This window comes from Haematobia irritans, chromosome 2, assembly GCF_050003625.1.
Source record: "Haematobia irritans isolate KBUSLIRL chromosome 2, ASM5000362v1, whole genome shotgun sequence".
Classification (NCBI taxonomy): domain Eukaryota; kingdom Metazoa; phylum Arthropoda; class Insecta; order Diptera; family Muscidae; genus Haematobia; species Haematobia irritans.
Window position 1 is genome coordinate 124,062,438 of NC_134398.1, and position 19,511 is coordinate 124,081,948.

Consider the following 19,511-nt stretch of genomic DNA (forward strand, 5'->3'; position numbering starts at 1 on the left):
AAATTATTGAGTCAAATATTTAATATTTTGAACCGAGGGGCTGGCAACGATTATTTTTATTTTAATGTGATTTATTTTTAGTTTAGTTCAATATAGTTTAATTTAATTTAATTTAATTTAATTTAATTTAATTTAATTTAATTTAATTTAATTTAATTTAATTTAATTTAATTTAATTTAATTTAATTTAATTTAATTTAATTTAATTTAATTTAATTTAATTTAATTTAATTTAATTTAATTTAATTTAATTTAATTTAATTTAATTTAATTTAATTTAATTTAATTTAATTTAATTTAATTTAATTTAATTTAATTTAATTTAATTTAATTTAATTTAATTTAATTTAATTTAATTTAATTTAATTTAATTTAATTTAATTTAAATTAATTTAATTTAATTTAATTTAATTTATTTTAATTTAATTTAATTTATTTTTAATTTAATTCATTGATAATCTTTTTCATAAAAAATGTTATTTTACAATTGTACTTAGCGAAGAGGGAACTTGCCCAAACAAATTTATATTATTTTAATTTAATTTTATATATATTTTATATATATTATAGCTTACTCTTCCTACTCTACCTAACCTAACGCATGGGTTTAAGCTGTAATCAAAACAACAAAAATGATTGAAGAACAAACCAACAACAAACCAGCAAAAAAAAAATTGGAAGTTCTTCCAAAGGCACAACTTTAAAAGCACTTCCAGAAGATGTACTCCCAATGATGTTCTTTATTTTAACTACACAGGAAGTTTTTTGTTTTCATTCAATTTTTTTTACATGCCTTTTTAATATTTTTGATGGGTAATTTTAACTTTTTTTGTTTCAAATTGGTTAAAAACAGTTTAAGAATTCATAAAATGGTACAAATTATTTCAATTTTGTCGAAAAAAATGCTAAATCCAATCTGAAAAAAATGTGAATTTTTGAAAATATTTGAGGTCAAATGTTTAAGGCAAGAGTTAGAATCCATTAAAAATTAAAAAAAAAATTAAAAAATTAAAAAAAAATTATTTATTTCCAAAATATCACAGAATTTTTTAATTTACAACCAAAACATTGAATTCGGATCACACCTAAAGAAGTGATGCAAATTCAGTGCACCGGCTGTGGAAATGCAGGACTTCCGTCCTATGACAAGCCCATGTTAAATTCATCGCTTCTGCGTCAGTTTTGCACCACTTCCGGATCCAAAAAGAAAATTTTCATTGCTTTTTTGGCGACGCTTTGTTAGCTGGGAAAAAAATAGAACAAATTAAGAAAGAAGAATAAACCCAGCCAATTGCACTCAAATCGATTATTTGACTTTGGCAAAGGAAAAGTGTTATATTTGTACAAAAATTTATTTAGGCAAAGCCGACTTTCGAAACCCTTTTTTGTTTTGGGAGGTACGAGTACCATTCACTCTGGGATTAATGAATTGCCCGAATTTATTCTGATAATTGGTTGATAGTTTCGCTGCAAATAGAGGATGCAGTCTATGGGGCTTTGCCCGAATAAATTTGACAAATATACTTCTCTTCTGTTGGTTAAGCTTCTCTTGTAGTTTAGTCAACGCTGCAATCAAAACATTTTTGTAAACAAATTTCAAAATTATCAAAAATCGATTTGGGGAATTTGGAAATTACATGTAACCCGCAAAAATGCCCTCCCAAAAATGTTCTTTATTTTAACTACACATGAAGTTCTTTAATTCAAATTTTTTTTATACAAAAATGAGTTTCCAAAAAAGTAGAATCTTATGTACCCTCCACCATGTATTGCGTAGAAACTTCTACTGAAGACGGTCATCCACAATTAAATTACTTGGGTTGCGGCCGATGGCAAGGCATCTTAAAACTTCTTAACATCATCTTCTAAATTGTAAGTTAGTCCATGCTGGATATATAGTAGACAAAAGAAAGGTCGATTAAATACGTATATATTCAGTTCTTGACCAGTTTATATAAGGGCTATATATAATTATGGACCGATATGGACCAATTCTGGCATGGTTGTTAGCGATCATATACTAATACCATGTTCCAAATTTCAGCCGGATCGGATGAAATTTGCTTCTCTTTGAGGCTCTGCAAGCCAAATCTGGGGATCGGTTTATATGGGGGCTATATATAATTATGAACCGATATGGACCAATTCTGGCATGGTTGGTAGAGACCATATACCAACACCATGTACATACAGATTTTCAGCCGGATCGGATGAAATTTGCTGCTCTTAGAGGCCTCGCAAGCCAAATTTGGGTGTCCGTTTATATGGGGGCTATACGTAAAAGTGGACCGATATGGCCCATTTGCAATACCATCCGGCCTACATCAATAACAACTACTTGTGCCAAGTTTCAAGTCGATAACTTGTTTCGTTCGGAAGTTAGCGTGATTTCAACAGACGGACGTACGGACATGCATAGATCGACTCAGAATTTCACCACGACCCAGAATATATATACGTTATGAGTTCTGAGAGCAATATTTCGATGTGTTACAAACAGAATGACAAAGTTATTATTAAGTTACCCATTAAAAATATGAAAAAGAGAGTCATAAAAAATATATAAAATAGCAAAAATAAAAAATCAAATTAAACGATCTTCCTGTGTAGTTAAAACAAAGAAAATATTTGGGAGGACATTTTTGGAAGTGCTTTTAAAGTTTTGTCTTTTTCTCTTTTTGTTTTGTCTTCCACTATTTTGCGTGGAGAAGTCAATTCAAATGTTTATGATATGATCGTAATATGATACCAATGCAAAATGTTCTAAATACTTCTAGAGAAATTTTTATATAGTATAACCGAAAAAATAAGGAACCCATGTTCAAATCGCATCAGCGACAAATCTTTTAATCAAAAGATTGTTTTTTTTTTACGTTGTAAATCGTTTTTATTTTATGTTTCTTCGGTGTATATTTTTTCCATTAAATCTCAACAAAAAATTTTAAATTCTCATAATTTGCAAAACCTTCTGAAAAGACCTTCCATGAAAGTTAAAAAGCCAACTGGCACAGGTTTAAATCGCCACGGGGGTGAAATTTTTAATTTTATTTTTATTTTACTGTATTGTTGTTGTTTTTTTTTTAATTTATATTTTCTTTTCTTTTTGCGACATTTTATTTCTCCCACTTTAAATGGTGACTTTAAACCGCCAAATAGCGTATATTCTAAGACTGGTCCAAAGGAACTTCATCGAAAGTGGAAGAAATTGATGGGGGATTCCGGAATGCTCCTAAAAAGAAACGTTTTGTGGAACAACTTCCAATTTTTTGCTGGGTTGCTTTCACATTTTTAATGAGTAATTTTAACTTTTTTGTCTTAAATATGTTAAAAATAATGTAAAAATTAATAAAATGGTACAAATTATTAAAATTTGGTCGAAAAATGCTAAATACACTCCATAGAAATTGTGAATATGTGAAAATATTTGAGAACCGTTTCAGAATTAAAAATCATAAAAAAATATTTATTTGTGAAATATCACAAAGAACTTATGCAAATTCAGTTCAACGGCTGTTGAAATGGTAGACATCCGTCCTATGCCAAGCCCAAGTTCAATTCATCGCTTCTTTGCCAATTGTGCACCACTTCCGCATGCATAAAGGCAAGAGGGGCATGCTAACAAATGCTCTTAAATATCATGTCCTACAATAAACTGTTCATAATCCTTATTATTAAAGTTAATATTTTTACTATAATTAACATGTGTAGCTACCAAACACTTTTTTTAGTGTTGTCATTAAATATAATCAATTTAATATGTAATATTCCTGTTTTTTTTTTTTGCTTATGACATTTATGACATTTTAAAGACAGGCTACAATGAAACTGCCATGAAATCAATACCCTCAATTTATTTAATTATCTTATGTACTTTTTCTAATGCCATACGTTAAGGTATATTGTTCTATTTTTATCCCGAAAAAAATACATCGTATTAAAAAATCTCCCTTCAAACGATGTATTTTTGTTTCTCCTCCATTTGTTAAACCATGGCTTTTGCTACGGCAAAAAAAAAATTGAAATACATCAAGAAAAATGTGTTGATTGGATAATTATTAGGGTATTTAGAGGAACATGTGCCGACATACATGGACACGTATAGACAAACCAACCATCCAGACGGACAGACAAGAGAACGAGTAGGCAGACAATACGGGGCATACCTCAGACATTCACTCATAATGATTGACAGTTTACCTAGGTTTTGTGAAACATAAAGAAAAAAAAAATATTATAATTATGATGACGACACGACATGCGTATGTCAAAACTAATTTTAAGGTCTTCTTCACTTATTCTGGCTTTTCCTCTTGTATAGTATTTCGGTACACTTATTAGGTTCTTTGCTTGCTGTAATGCGTCTTTCATTCATATCGAGCAATTTCATGGTGACATTGAATTGATTCATCCATTTAAGATGGGAGTAAAGTCATTAAGAAAAAATCAATATTTTAGAATAAACTTAGCAAGAATATTATATGGAAATAAAGCTATTTGGAAAATGAAATAGATATTTGGAATATTGTGTAGACAAAAAGCAACATTTCTTAATTACATCAACTGGATTTTTGGAGAACACCTTTGCCATGGCGATGAACAGATACTAGAATACTACTTCCTGTCATAGTTTCGGAGTGACGCGATTTATGCGTAGATTGTTGGAGGGTCTAGTCTAAAATCAGAAAATAGCATTAACCCCATTTCCTACTATCTTGAATTTGGTAACTGATGTGACCCAGTTGTTAGTTTCATTTAACAGAACTTAAATTCCCTTTAAGAAATTGGTGCAAATTGCCACTGATGGATGTATTACAGGACTAATACCGATGCTAAGAAATTTTTAAATTTGTGTATATATTGTTAAATTGTATTCTATCTTGATTTTAAGGTTGAATTACGCACCATTCGTCAATCCGTGCGTTGATGGAAGGGATGATTTTTTCTGTTTGCTGCAGACTATTCGAAAGAGAAATTTCAACTCTTCAATCATCGGACGCATTGTACGCATTGAACGCATTGTATGTAATTCCACCTTTAAACCCATAGTTAAAAATATACTGCAATTCTGTTTTTGGAATTTACATTTAAATAACATATTGCAAAACTTCTCATTTCTGGTGACGGATCGCATACTGAAAACAAAGATTTAGACCTTCCCTTAAAGATGATTCCAAGTTTAAGATGCGGTTTTTCAAACCAAAGATATTTTTCAGGAAGCTAACTAGCTTTAAATAACGGGTTTTTTTAAATTAAACTTTGTTAACTATGAGAACTGCGTACAAAGTTTAATTTTAAAATCTTCAGTTAAATAAATTTCAGTTTAAAAATCCAAACAGACACTTGAAAGCAAAATATATTTTCTCAAAAAAAATCTTTAAATCAAAAATTTAAAATTCTGAAAATAAATTTTAGCTTATAAATAAAGCTTTTTTATCTCTGATCGAAAGATTCAATATCTCAGTTAATTCAATTATTTATAGAAAAGGTTTACCTTCGATGTAAGGAAAATTCGCCTTTTTTACACGTCTTTAATGGAGGGATGCAGATTTCAAAGATTCGTGTTCTAAATGTTATGAAAAAAAATTAAAGCAAAGATTATGAACTCTCATTTAATTAAAATTTCATTATTTGAAAAAAAAAAAAGTTTATCCCTAACAATGTGAAAATGCCTATTCTAGAATTCAAGTTATTGCCAAAAAATTTTAGTGTTCAGTTTAGTTTTATTATTTTTTATGAACTAGCTTGAGTACAAAATTCTATGACCGTACAAAAAAGTTCAATGTGAATTAAGGCAGAAAAAACATTTCGTACGATTTCCAAAAATAGTAATAATGTAGTACTGCATAGTTAAAATGGTCATAATGTGGCGCCAATGTGTTTTTTCATTCTTGACAGGGAGTAATTTCGTAAGTGATAGTTAAAAGGACTAACAGCACAGAAAAAAATATCACCAAAATATTTCCAATTTAAAAGCTAATTGAAGTTGATAATTTTTCCAATTAATAAATTAATTGATACAATTATCTTTTTTTATCAAGACAGAAACATTAAGTTAATTGAGTGAATGATTGAACATTGTTCAATTTTTACTTAAAAAATTAATTTATACAATTAACTTTTTACTAAGTCAGCTACAAAAAAGTGATGGATTTTTTTTTTTTAATTTATTTCAAACAATCAATTAAAAACACTAACCGCCATTTTCATGTATCTCCGTTAGAATTTAACTCCCAGTTAGCAGAAAGTAAAATCGAAATATCTTCTCTCCGGTTAACTTTAACTGAAACATTTTTAGCAGTTAAGTTCCTAACTGGCATATGGAATATATAGACAGACATGTCCATAGTACGGTTTAAAGGTTCGTTAGCTAACGTAGCACTAACGGAGCTTCCTGAAAATGGGGTTAAGTCAGTTAAGAAAGTATTTGAAAATAATATAAAAAATTAAAAAAATAATTGAGTCTTGCAATCAATTCAATCAATCAAACTGTGATTGATGCTCATCATTTTCGCGATTGAAGACATTTCAATTAAAAAATTTATTGAATCAATTAATTTCATGATTGAATCAGAAAAAGAGATTGTGTGAGTTCATTACATTTTCCTTGTTTTAACAATGCATTGCGGAAATCTGAAAACGTGGATTATAATTTAGTTCAATTTTCGCACGATGTAGTTCTTTCTGTCGAATAATCTTTCATATTAGGTAAATATTTTTTTCATTGTCTGTTTTGACCAGATGCATTTTATGCTGAAAATTCACCAAATGGTCTAATGTATCTACGTCAAATATCGACTTTATAAAAATTTATAAAAAATCTAATTGAACTATAATAAAAGTCAAACTGTCGAATTTTAATTGAAAGGAGAATGCGATGTAGCTGCTTTTATGCTGAAAATTCATATAAATGTCGACAGTCTCGACATCAACGAGACTTCTCAATAACTCAATAGAGACAAAAGTTGAATGGGCAACAGTCGACTATTTAAAATTTTGAAAAAATCAAAATGACCAAAAGTCGACTTTTTTATTCTCATTACAATTCCTAGTTCCTACTTTATTCAAAGCGAAAGCGTGTAACAAATACGTTGTTCTTTTGTTACAGTTATTGGAATCTCTTCGAAAAGTTTCACACCAAACAATTGTTATAAAATTTTTATTTTCGAAATATTTTTTTTTTTCTAAAATCGCAGTCCACTTCGTTCTTTTCGGACTTTATGTCTTAAATAGGCCAAAATTCGTGGTAAAAATTTACTATAGTAGTATATAATGCAGAATATACCCCCGTAAAAAATTATATATGCAACGTGTAAATTTATGTTCTAGTCTTATAAAGAACTTTTATTGAAAACATGTTTTTCTTATTTTATTTACACTTTTGTACGTTACTAAAATATATAAACTAAATCTTTACTTAACGTTTGCTTGGACAGAAAATACATATTTAAATTTTTAGTCATAGAAAATATTTATATGTGCAAAATTATATTTAGCTATAAGTCAAAATAAAATTAAGATAGTTTGATTAACGATATAGTATTGCCCTTGTTTATTAGAACTTGCTGTAATCGGTGAGGCAAAGAACATACCAAGTCTTTCAGAGTTGCCAAAGCGATTTTATCCCATTCTGCCGTAATTGCAGACTTCAGTTCTTTGGGTGGTGTATAATGCTTGGACTTCGCAAATACCTTATGCCCCAGGGATCTTCTATAGGATTTAGATCGGGATCTGGAGCGCTGGCCAGTCCAGTAAAGGTATATCACGAGACTTAAAAAAAGTTTTTTGTGAGGCGTGCAACATGGATGGGAGCATTATCTTGTTGGAAAGTCCAAACTTCACCATATAACTCATCTGCAAAATCTATTAAATTGTTATCCAATAAATCGACATATATCTCTGCGTTCATTTTAGTGGGGACAAAACATATTTTAGATTTTCCTCGTGCTCTAAAAGCTGCCCATACCATAAGAGATCCACTCCCGTGGATGCGTTTATAGCAAGTTTGACGAGGGTATCGAGAATCTCGCCATCAGGACCATCCAAATTGAATTTATTTTCGCCGCTAAATATAACCGTTTCGAACTCTTCGCCCCAAAACTTGTATTTTTCAGCAAAAGAATTACGAACATTTTTATGGTGTTGTGTTAACCGCGGTTTAGGAATTTTATTTTCGTATTTTGCTCCTATATCGTGCTTGATAATTTGCTGAATTCGTTGTCTAGTCACATTCAGACCCAATTCTACTTTTATTTCTCTGCAGCTCATATTTTCATTGGCAGCAAGTTGGCGAATATGTCGCTTTGTCCTTTGGCCAACGGTTGGAATGCGCCCACTTCGTTTAGCACAACCATAGTTTGTGGATTTTTTTTTTAAATTGCTAATCGCATTGCGATGTCGATTTGTCGTCGATGCAATTTCTCCAATTTTTTTTTTGCCAACTAGGTTCACTCCGATAATTTTTCCGCATACTTCCTAAGAAAGTTCACTTTCTCGAGGTATTTTTCACTAAAGATGAAAAATTTGCACTAAATTCCTTCTGAATACACAAAAAGAACACAAATGTAACTCACCCACAATTCATATTTATTATTCACTACGAAACTGTAATGAGCCTGTGCACTCTTCATCGAAAAAATGTAAATGATGTACAATGCACATATAACTATTTGCTACTGAACTTCTAACTCGCATTACAAATTTCATATAATGGTACATCGAATTGGTGTCTAACGAGATAATCGCTAATGATAATCATAGCATAGAGGACGAACAATTGAACATTTTATAAAATCGAATAATTTCATCTAAATTATATTAAAAAAAAAAAAAACGCTGAAAAATAAAACAACGTTAAATTCAGAAATATATGAGGGAAGATGCAGCAAAGCCTGAAAATTGCAAAAAAAAGTTCATTAAATTGATTTCACATACTGTTGAAGAGTCAACGTTTATCACAAAAAGTCTATACTTCTCTTCCAAACAAACTTCTTTATAGTGGGAAACAAATTCATTTCACATTCAAATTCATTTCAAAGTGGGCCAAATTTTAGCATAAAACAAATTTGCAGTGGCACATTTCTTTCGTATTTATAATAAAAAACTTTAGTAGTTCAACTAAGGTTTAATTGTAAATGATTTTTGTTAATTGGATTAATTTATGTATTTTTTTGAAAATTCTATTTAATTAATTAATTAATGTCCGATTGTTTGGCGGTAATGATTTGCTTTGATTGTTTTTTTGCCCATGCCTTGGCCTTCATCTCATTCACTCTATAGGCTGTGCTCTCTCACAGATTTAAAGACTAGAGATATGAAATTAGAAACATTTACAGGGGTGACATAGAAGAATCTTCCGAGTAAAGGATTATGTCCCTAAATTTAGATTTCTAATCTACTTTTTGTTCATAAAACTAAAACAATTAGTTTTGTATGTTTCGTCGGCCATAAAAATATGACAATTTTCTTTGTGGTTGACCACTACGCCTGCCACAGTAATTATGACACATTTTGGATTAGTTTGAGCATAAATAAAAACATATTTTTTTCTTCTTCAAATTTTATGACATTTTTCCCCGCATATACCAACTAGGGCAAATTTTTTCACATATAATACATAATCCAAAAAAAAACATAAAATCTCTTACCTCTTTGTTTTTGTGTGAAGTTCCATATTCTAGGCCATGTAGTTAAAGTGAATTTTTATTATCTATCTCTCAAGGTATTTGCCTTGTTTTCCTCCTGCTTCACATTCAAACAATTGTAATAAATTTCCATTTCATGCATTCAATGGTCATTTGCAGCCTTTTTGGGCTAAAACGTGAGAAAAGTTGAATGTCCATTTGGATTTTTTTGTTTTTTGGTAAAATACCTAGACTAAAATGTCTGTAACTAAAATGTAAGAAATCATGGAAACATGGAAATTCGGTGCATGTTGAAGACAATAAGAAAAAGTAGAAAACGCCTTCACCATTGAGGCAGTGAGATGCGATCACCTATAGCTTAAGGAAGCAAATGTGTAAACCTTAGCAAGTAACCGATAGTAATAAAAGAGATTTATGGCTTTATGACTTTCTTTTTCTATTCTCTTCAAATTGTCTACGCAATTTTCCTTCTAAGAGTATTTTTATGGGTAATGAGTTCACCAACAACAACAACAACAACAACAACAAACTACAGCAAAATTGTAATGCTCTGAATCTTGGTTTTGTAAACCATGCCAGTTGCCACTTTATTTTCTAGAAGAAAAAAAAATCCACAAACATTGGTGTTTGTCTTTCAATTCAAATATTTCCCAAAAAACAAATCAAAAATTTTTTGCCACCACTCTATTTGGGAAAGGGGAAATTTTTGTTTTGGGAAAACCTCACCTCTCTCCAAGAGTGAGAGCACAAGTACATATGTGCGTGTGTGTTAGTGATATTAGTGAAACACTGTTGCAACCACAGTATGCAGTACAACATACCCCTAAATAATAAACGAAGAAGTCACCATCTCTTCTCACCATTGAAGAACTGTTTACACTGGCTCTGTGTTAGCCTATGGCGCTGCTGAGACTGCTACTGCTGCTGCTGCCTCTGCCATTACCTGCTGACTTGAAGCGGTCTCTGTGTCTCTGCCGCAGCACTTGCTCTATGTTTCGCCCCTCAATGATGCGGAGTCCGTTTAGTTCTAATTCGTCTTTAGCTGCTGCAACAAGCAGCAAGTTTACGGTCGTTTATTGCTCGCGCGTATTTTACTTGTTCGGTGTGTGTGAGCGTAAAATTCTGAATTTAAAAATCTGAACATAATAACTCCAGCTGAGTTGAATACCATACCATGTGGACCATAATATGAAATTAAAAAAAGAAAAAAATTGGCAAACTGAAAAAAAAAAACAAATATTTTGGTGATTTTTATAAAACAAAATAAAAAAAATCAAAAATTGTGAAAAATTATAAAAAAAAAACAACAATAACCATAGAGAGATTACAAAAAATATTAAAACTCCATAGTGCAATTATTTCAGAAAACTTATTGGAAATTTCTTACATCAATAATCTAAAGAGCGGGCTTTGTTTTTTAGCTATCGAACTTACCTATTGGGATTACTAATTATTTGAAGTGGAGAGGCAAGTGTAGTGATACATATATATGTTTTTTTTTAATTTAATAGTACGTTACATATTAAGTATTTCTGGAGGATTGATTGACAATGTTTAGTGTCAAAAAAAATATATGAAGACTTTATGTGAACAGTTGCTGTTTTTAATAAATTCCATACAGATTAATGAAGTGAGAATTTTATAGATATATGAGCGAAAAAATATTAAAAAAATACAATAAGAAAAATTAATTTTAAAGTTAATATTTTTGTATTTAATAATTTTTGTGCTATAGACCTATTCCAGTAATAAAACTATAAAAATATTCAACAAAATATTAAATAAATTTATCAGATCTAAATGATATACAAATCTCACCATTAGGATACAAGACAACACAAAGAAAAAGATTTTTGTCCATCTCATACAGTCTTTCCAAAATATAATATTTTTGGATTAAAAAATTGTTTGTCTTAAATTATGTTTCCGTAGAGAGGTTCGTTCTTTCTTTCAGTGTATTTTGTGAAAAAAATATATTAAATTGAAATAATTGTAAACGAGGGGAATTCTTGGAAAACTTCTGTAAATTCTTATGGCGGGTGGAGTCCATTTTTACGGTTTTCAAATTCAAGTGGCACATTTGCCACTGTTTTTTTCAAGCGGTGATATTTTTGTGTCATTTATTTTATTGTGCCACAAAATTTTCTACTTTTTACAATTTTGTGCTACTTTATTTTTAACATGTTTCAATTTTATTTTTCAATTCGTATTTGTTTTTGTAAATTTTGATCTCAAATCCCGTTAAGTTTACGGATATGATTGATGCCTTCACCAATAAACGAGAGCTTCGAATTACAGCGCCTTTACTTTCTTATGCATTATTTTTCCAAACGAACTTGTAAACCGCCTAAAAGTATGCAAAGAAAATACAAACCCCCAGTAAATGACAATTTTAAGGAGAGAAATGGTGACAAAGTTATTGTTCAATTAGTTTATATCTAAACGACAAGAAAAAAATTTTTCACAATTCTATAGACAAAGTTAATATACATACGTAAGTTTGTTTAATTCATATTTTTGACAAAGTGTGCCACTTCCCAGCAAAACAAGCGTCGCCAAAAACGTAATGAAAATGTTCTTTTTGTATCCGGAAGTAGTGCAAAATTGACGCAGAAGCGATGAATTTAACATGGACTTGTCATAGGACGGAAGTCCTCCATTTCAACAGCCGATGCACTGAATTTGCGTCACTTCTTTAGATGTGATTCGAATTCAATGTTTTGGATGTAAATTAAAAAATTCTGTGATATTTTGTCAAATAAATAATTTTTATAATTGTTTATAATTTTTAATGGATTCTTACGCTTGTCTGAAACGTTTGGCCTCAAATATTTTAAAAAATTCACAATTTTCTCAGATTGGATTTAACATTTTTTTCGACAAAATTTAAATAATTTGTACCATTTTATGAATTCTTAAACAGTTTTTAAGCAATTTGAAACAAAAAGAGTTAAAATTACCCATTAAAAATATGAAAAATGCATGTTATAAAAAATTGAATGAAAAGAACTTCCTGTGTAGTTAAAATAAAGAACATCATAAAGAACATCTTCTGGAAGTGCTTTTAAAGTTGTGCCTTTGGAAGAACTTCCAAATTTTTTTGCTGGGTTGTTTTAATATTTGTGTGACCTTTTATTCCAATTTCCAATTACTGTAACCATTACTTGAATAATATCATTTGTTCTGAAATTAAATGTTTTAAAAATATAACCGCGAAAATAAAGTGATTTTCTACTCGGAAACCGAATATAAGCGGCCTTTAGTGGCGAATTTTCCACTTTTTGCAGGCTATGATATATTTGTGCCACCGAATGCCATATTTCGAATTTTATAGATATGGGTCGTCCCGCAAGTAATAGTCATGTTTCCAATTGTAATAATAAATTAATGAACAATTTTTCATTTATAATTTCCATGCTATGAAAACTTCATACCACCTCCTGAAAATATGCAAATATTTTAGTGGGAATTATTACTTAAAAATAAGCAAACAGGTTTGTTGCTCGGATCAGTATTTCTTTTTTTTTTAATTTAACATAATTTGCTTACTATTACACAATGACACTTTTCTTGGCACTTTTTATTACGAATGACACTTTTGTTGCCACTTCTTTATCCTTTGTAACAGACAAACATAGGGCTTGTTGGAGACAAACATGGAGACTCTTCCCTAATATTGGCTATCATTTATCGGGTCAATAAAACAGCAGATCTCATACTAAAATGTTACTAACCAATCCTCGCTCACTTTCGACCCTTCGGTCTGGACATAAAATACATAAAATTTTATAACTACAGCATTTACAAAAGTCATGAAGGCCATATTTATTGTTTTTTGCCTTTCTAGAACATTTCAAAAAAAAAATATTATAACTGCAAGTGTTTGTATTATCTCTCAACAAGTTCAATAATTTTGTCATTAATTTGCTGCCATAGTTACTTAACCAAAATAAACAAACAATTATTTTAGGGTAAACATATCCCCAAAAAGTATAGAGGGATGCAATTTATTTCACGGTTTTCTTTGTGAAAACCTTAGAAAATTATAGACATTCTCAATTCCATGCAACATATGCATTACCAATATACAAAATTATCAATCTATCTGACGGACGGACAAGCTTCATGCAATTCAAGATGCAATGAAGGGATTTTTCTTTATATGGATAAGAATTGGGAAGTGTAAGATTTATTCTAAATTGGAATATGATCGGTGAATACTACAGCTATATATTATACATCTATGGCTATATCTAAATTTAAATTGATTTATTTTAAATTCCTTCCAGAAATAAATTACTCTGTAAATTTTTCATTATTGTGGTATAATCTATTCCTAGGTCGCAAATTGACTAAATTTTTTTTTATTCCGATCACATGCTGGTTTGGGGTATCTAAGGAATAGCAAATAAGTACACAGCTGACGGACGGACGGACAGCCACTTCTATATTGATTCATTATATGGTTCTGAGTCTACGAGTATCGGGGTCTAGAACCTGTCATTTTTTAGGTCGAATTGTGAATTGATTTGATTTCAAATTAAAACAAAAACACTATAAAAAAATTTTATTGAGATATTTGCATACTTTCAGGGAGCCACCGTGGTGCAATGGTTAGCATGCCCGCCTTGCATACACAAGGTCGTGGGTTCGATTCCTGCTACGACCGAACACCAAAAAGTTTTTCAGTGGTGGATTATCCATTGACATTTCTGAGGGTTTCAAAGCTTCTCAAAGTGGTTTCACTGGAATGTGGAACGCCGTTCGGACTCGGCTATAAAAAGAAAGGTCCCTTGTCATTGAGCTTAACATGGAATCGGGCAGCATTCAGTGATAAGAGAGAAGTTCACCACTGTGGTATCACAGTGGTCTGAATAGTCTAAGTGAGCCTGGGCTGCCACATAACCTAACCTAACCTACTTTCAGGCGGTAGTCATGCTAGCTTGAAAGTGACTTTAGAGAAGGAGAAAGAGCTCACAACAGGAAAAAAGGTCTCAAAAAATATGGATTTGGTGACACATGAAATAATAAAACAAATTTGTCAAATTAATACTCCTAATTGACCCAAGTTATTACACCCCCACTACATTTTAGATTTGCACACAAGGAAAATTTCATTGAAATTGAGCCAACGAAAATTTTTCATTGATATAACGAAACGTTTTCATTAATACAATGCAAATCTTTGTTAATAGTAGGAAACGTTACGTTGATTAACAGAAAATTCGTTATACTAACGAAAAATTTCGTTGTATTAACGAATTTGTTTCATTGGCTCACTTTTAATGACACATTTCGTTAATATAACGAAACATTTTCTATTTGTGTAGGAAGTTATTCATATTCAACTTTCTCAAATTTGGACTTATCTGATAACCGGGAACTGGTATAAAATGTTTCGTAATATTAATGAAATTTGTCATTAAAATTGAGCCAATGAAACTCTTTCATAGATATAATGTAACTTTTCGTTAATATAATGCGAATATCTCACGAAAATTATTCACTTATAAAATTTTATGAGTTGTCCACAGAAGAAAATTTCATTAAAATTACATTATATCTATGAAAATGTTTCATTGCCTCAATTTTAATGACAAATTTCGTTAATATAATGCCCGCTTTTGAGATAAGTCCAAATTTGAGAAGGTTGACCGTATTTATGTATTTTTTCCTTAAAGAATATTAAAGTGTTTTCTCTTTACATATTGCAATACGGAACCATGATTATGCACACAAGAATATGCTAATCATATTAAAAATTTCCCAATTAAAGATTTTACCTGTCCAAATAATTTACATTTAATTGAATACGATTTTTTTTAATTACCACCTGTATTATTGAAGAATAAACCAAAAAATCAATCATTACAGTAATTTTAAAAACGCTGTAAAAGATCATAATAATTTTCGTAAATTTATCTTTTGAGTCAGAGTTTTTTTTTACATTTAGCCTTAAAGCAAACACAATGGATGTCTTCTATAATTACTTAAATGATGATCTCAAAATAAAATGTAAATACCATGATCTCTGGGCTTTGTTTTTGGCCTCGGGTGTTTTTTTTTTTTTTTTTTTTAATTTAAAAGTTTCAACATAACCAGTTTAAATGATTGGCTCTAACTACCACTATCGTTACTTATTTAGATTGTATTTGGAATTTTCGAAACAAATCACATTTTAATATAATGGTGTCGTCAGCGTCTGCTTAAACTAAGATTTTTGTCCTCATTTTGCGTTTTTTTATTTGTCTTCTACAACTTAATTGTATTTTTTGTTTATAAAAGAATTTAACCATTCCCTTGGTAAAAGAGGTAATTAAAATATCTTTCTTTCTTTTTCTAATCAAATCTAACTGTCATACGTAATTAATTTATTCTAAACCAATAAAATGGGGATGTAGAAATCACATTGTAGTATGTGTTTGTTTTTTTCTTCTTAACATAGACAAAATTCCCTTAGCAAGACACTCCATATTTGATATTTCTCCTCATTTGATATTCGGTCAAAAGAAAAATAAAAATCTTAAGGAATTTTGAATATGGGTGTTTTCTGTGCGATTTTTTTTTTTTTTTTGTTAACTACAGCTTCACGTATTAGTTAACATAATTGACACATGGTGTATGTTACCATGTTTTCTTATCGCCAATATTGTGTTTTGTCGTTTTTTTGTTTTTTGGTATGGCTTAAATAGTTTCTAATTTTTTTTGGTATTGATCTATGCGCGTGTTTTGTTAAAAAACTAGTCTTTTTTTTTGGAAATCATCACATTTGCTTTGGTGATAGTTATGGTGGCCATCTAATCTACAACCATTGTTCTTGGATTTTTGTCTATTTAGTTAACCGTTTGCTGTTGTCTTATGCTCGCGCAAAAAAAAAAATCAGCAAAATTGCCAAAAATTACAAAAACACAAAATATTGAGAGAAGCTAGAAGAATATAGAAACAAGACCAATACGAAGAATATATCAACAAAATTCATTGACCTCTATGAGAAAGTTCATTTGCTTCTGGTTTATTATTAAGAAATTATGGTCTTAACGTCATCAACTAGCCAGCAAGCCAACCAATCACCACCAACGATTCTAATCGTAGTTAGTTGGCTTTGGTTTTACAATGCCCTTAGCCAAAATGAGGAGAAAAAAAGTAGCCAACCAAAAGAAATTTGTCTATAATTTTTTAAACAAAATTATACAAATATTTTAATTAACTTTATCTACAAGACAACCCACAGATAATTAGGAATTAAAATTGAATAAAAATTTAAGCATTTGATGTTTACATTTGAGCAATTATTATTAGTAGTGTCTCTAGTAGATCTATGGTCAATAAAATTGATTTTGTTAGTTTTTCTTAGTTTTATATTTCATTAATTTATAATATAATTAAAATATTTTTTTATAAAAATATAATATTTCGAAATAGTTACTATGACCCAAAATCTTTGTGGCAAATAATTTTAAACCCATTGGATTTTATTGTTTCAGTGTATTTTTGTTTAAAATTTGGTTATTCTTTTGTTACTTGTTTTTCCATATATAGATGGCGCTAAAACGCATAAACCTATACCGAATTATTTTCTCTCACATTGAAAAGAGAGAATATCATCACTGTGGTACAGGGATGGAAAATGCAGTACTATAGTACTTTTTTCAATACTTTTTCACCCCGGTCAGTACCGTAGTACCCCCGCGAATGATTTAGTACCTTTTGTGTAGACATTTTTGAGTCGATATCAGATTTATGGTACAATAGCTTTGACAAAATATTTTAATATTTTGAGAAAGTCTTTATCAACCTTATTTGCTAATAGTCGTTTACAAATATAGCAAAACAAACATGTTCATGTGGGAAGAAAATCTCGATTTTGTAAAAGACATAGTCAAAAACCGGATTTTATTGAACTTCAAGAATGTTTTAGTCGAAAAAAGAATGTGATTCTATATTATCGATTTTTTATTTCGGTAGAAAATGTTGTCAAAATTTTATTTCTATATAGAATTTTTGAAAAATTTTATTTTTATAGAAAATTTTGTCAAAATTGTATTTTCTTTAAAATTCAGTCTCTTGACAATAATCTTCCAGTGAAATTTTTGTTGAAATTTAGTAAAAAGTACCTTTCCGCTCAAAAAATACCTTTTTTGTACTTTCTTAAAAATTGTATTTTCCATCCCTGCTGTGGTATCACAGTTCACTGATTAGCCTACACTCACCAAAAAAAGAGAATCCACCAGAAGGAAATGTAGATTAACAGCCTGTATGTCGAACGAATCAGAAATCAGCTGTTTCTATGCATTTCAGTCGATCGATAGAGCTCGTTCGACATACGGAAACAGACTATAATTTTAGAAAAACTTTATTAAACTATGTTACAAAGGTTGATAAGATAAAAATTAGTAAATATTTTTCAATAAATTCAGACGTAGTTATTTTTTTATTCTTATTTAGAAAAATTTTATATATTAGAGAAAAAATAAAATTTTTAAAAAGTTCTTAGTACCATACGAAGGTCAAGATAGAAATGGTTTTCGTAAAAGATACTAGTTTTAAAAAATTCCTAACTACAGGGTGGCTAATATGTAACTTAGCAATGTAAAGCGCTATATATTTAAAAAATTTTTTTAATGTTATTGCTCAAAACTCAAAATCACACTCTGTACAAAAGTGGCTCTGCGGTATTTTGGCCTATTCCCGGTAAAGGACCGTCTTGAGGTGATTGAAACTTAGGTATTTTTTAAGTGTCATACTTACTCTCCAAAATGCCCCAGATGTAAAAGTCCATCGGGTTAAGATTTTATTTTTTTGCCATTATGCGGTACAAATTAAGTGAGGGACCAACTTGTTAAAGGAGCCACCATTGCGCAATGGTTAGCAAGCCCAACTTGTGTACATAAGGCCTTGGGTTCAACACCAGTTTCAATAGAACACCACAAAATATTTTCAGCGTTGGAAAAATGCATCTAACATTTCTGAGTGTGTCAATGCTTCTCTAACCCAGCAAAAAAAGCGTCGCCAAAAAAGTAATGAAAATGTCCTTTTTTGGATCCGGAAGTGGTAACAAATTGACGCAGAAGCGATGAATTTAACATGGGCTTGTCATAGGACGGAAGTACTCCATTTCAACGGTCTTTGCACTGAATTTGCATCACTTCTTTAGGTGTGATCCGAATTCAATATTTTGGATGTGAATTAAGAAATTTTGGGATATTTTGACAAATAAATAATTTTTAAAATTTTTTTTATGAATTTTAATGCATTCTTACGCTTGTGTGGAACGTTTGACCTCAAATATTTTCTAAAATTCATTTTTTCGACAAAATTTAAATGATTTGTACCATTTTATGAATTCGTACTCTGTTTTTAACCAATTTGAAACAAAAAAAGTTAAAATTACCCATTAAAAGTATGAAAAACCCAAGGTTTAAAAAATTGAATTAAAAGAACTTCCTGGGTAGTTAAAATAAAGAACATCGTTGGGAGTGCATCTTCAGGAAGTGCTTTTAAACTTGTGGCTTTGGAAGAACTTCAATTTTTTTTGCTGGGAACTTTTAAGCCATTCAATCTGCGAGGATGCTGAGTTCTTTTGGAATTTCCATGGTCTGCGGCCGAAATGTCTATCTGCCCAGGACTTCAATACGGTCCTTAAACATTTTCTTGATAATATTCGGCATTTATTTTGACCCCACCATCCATTACCATTGAGGCGCTTGAGTTCTGGTGGCCAATTGAAAGAGTACATTTTCAGCATCTGGCCATTTTCATGCAAGCAAAGAAACTCCTTGTTTTTTTACTAGTCTACAATTTGTGTGTGTGTGCATCGGTGAACTTCAATGCCTTTATTACAAAATCTCTTTGTCAATATGTTGTTTTGCA

At 30.3% G+C, this 19,511-nt stretch overlaps 1 protein-coding gene across 1 annotated transcript in view; it reads left to right on the forward strand.

Annotated features, from left to right (window-relative positions):
- ab (BTB/POZ-zinc finger protein abrupt) overlaps positions 1 to 19,511 on the forward strand; it is a 243,373-nt gene that overhangs the window by 89,931 nt on the left and 133,931 nt on the right. The gene's annotated exons all lie outside the window — the stretch shown is intronic.